Below are 2,208 nucleotides of genomic sequence, written 5' to 3'. Positions count from 1 at the left end.
CAAGCCAAGGTGGATGTTATATCCAAATTACCGTTCCCTACTGATCAGAAGGGGATAAGGGGTTTTCTAGGGCACGCCGGTTTTTATCGAAGATTTATCAAGGATTTATCCAAGATCGCCCAACCCCTTACCCGACTTCTTCAGAATGAAGTGGAGTTCGTGTTAGATGAGCAATGCAAGGCCGCTTTCAACCTTCTCAAGGAAAAGCTGATATCCGCACCTATCATACGGGCTCCTGACTGGGACTACTCTTTCGAAGTAATGTGCGATGCCAACGATTATGCAGTGGGAGCCGTACTGGGTCAGAAGATCGATGGGAAGAGGTACGTAATTTTTTATGCATCTAAGACTCTGAATCAAGCCCAGCAGAATTACGATACCACTGAAAAAGAGATGCTGGCAGTGGTGTATTCTTTCGAGAAGTTACGGCCATATTTGTTGGGATCCAAACCCCGCTTGATCCGATGGGTCCTCTTATTACAAGAATTTGATTGGGCGGTGGAAGATAAGAGAGGAGTCGAGAACAAGGTGGCGGATCATTTAAGTAGAGTAGTGCAAGATGGAAACAGTGAAGAGGTGCACGACAAGTTTCCAGAAGAGCATTTATGTGAGGTAATTTTTGAGGTCAGGAAGATTGACTGGGAAGAAGTGATGAAGCTTACTGGCCAGTACGATGCAGGAAAAGGAAAAGAAAAAGTAGGGCAAGAACCATGGTATGCATACCTAGCCAACTACCTAGTGACTGGAGAGCTTCCAGAAGTACCGAGTATTACCAAGGCCCAAAGAATGAAGATCAAGAGAGAAGCAAAATACTACTTTTGGGACGACCCATATCTGTGGAGAGTGGGATCCGATCAAGTGATAAGGAGGTGCGTTCCTGACTGGGAGCAAAGGGACGTTCTGATCCATTGCCACTCGTTAGCATGTGGAGGACATTTCGGATCCAAGAAGACGGCAAGGAAGATTCTGGATAGCGGCTTTTATTGGCCAACCCTCAACAAGGATGCGTACGAGTTCTGCAGAAGTTGTGAGCGTTGTCAACTGACCGGTGGGATATCTGCGAAAGACGAGATGCCCCAAGCTCCGGTAATTGTATATTTGGGGAATGGACTTCATGGGTCCGTTTCCTTCGTCCTATGGCAATGTGTATATCATGGTTGCAGTGGATTACGTCTCCAAGTGGGTAGAAGCTAAGGCCACAGGCACGTGTGAAGCAAGTTCGGTGGCCAAGTTCCTCAAAAGTAACATTTTCAGTCGATTCGGAGTTCCGAGGGCGATCATATCGGATCAAGGTACACACTTCTGTAATCGCACAATTGAAGCCTTAATGAAAAAATACGGTGTGCACCACAGACTATCAAGCCCCTACCATCCACAAGCAAACGGTCAAGCGGAGATTTCTAACCGCGAGATAAAGAAGATTTTGGAGAAGACTGTCAATCCCTCTAGGAAGGACTGGAGTGTAAGGTTAGAAGATGCTTTATGGGCATATCGGACAGCCTACAAGACCCCCATAGGGATGTCCCCGTACCGGATTGTTTTTGGAAAGATGTGCCACTTACCGGTGGGAATTGAACACCGGGCATACTGGGTAGTACAACAAGTGAATATGGATGCTACAGCCTGTGAAGAGGAAAGGAAGCTGCAGTTGCAGGAGCTTGAGGAACTTAGATTGGAGTCGTTTGACTCAACCATGTGGTACAAGGAGCGAACTAAACTATGGCACGACAGGAATCTGAGGACCAAGGATCTCCATGTTGGGCAGAAAGTACTACTCTTCCAGTCGAGACTGAAGCTCATGCCTGGGAAACTCAAATCGAAATGGACAGGGCCTTATGTCATTACCTCACTCCGTTCCAATGGATCAGTAGAAATTTCAGGGAGTCTTCCTAACTCTGAACCTTTTATTGTGAATGGGCATAGGCTAAAAGTGTTTAGGGACAACAGTGACGTGGCTGTGGTGGATGAGATTCCACTGCGACCACACACTCAGGGTTCATACTGACCGGTAGGATAGGGAATGGAATTCCACTGGGCTAGCTCTTTTCAGCGTAACTTGCATATGCTGGCTAAGTAGAATTCCAATTCTCCTAAAGAAGTTGTAAATATGGTACATATTTGGTAGTTAATTAATTTGAACCTTTGCATGCTAGTTAGTTTTAAGAAAAACCAAAACTATTTTTCGGACCTCAAATATTAATTGGGAGT

This window comes from Salvia splendens, chromosome 14 (genome assembly GCF_004379255.2).
Source record: "Salvia splendens isolate huo1 chromosome 14, SspV2, whole genome shotgun sequence".
In the NCBI taxonomy this organism is placed as follows: domain Eukaryota; kingdom Viridiplantae; phylum Streptophyta; class Magnoliopsida; order Lamiales; family Lamiaceae; genus Salvia; species Salvia splendens.
The sequence above is the reverse complement of the archived record's forward strand: the minus strand, read 5'-3'. Positions refer to the sequence as shown.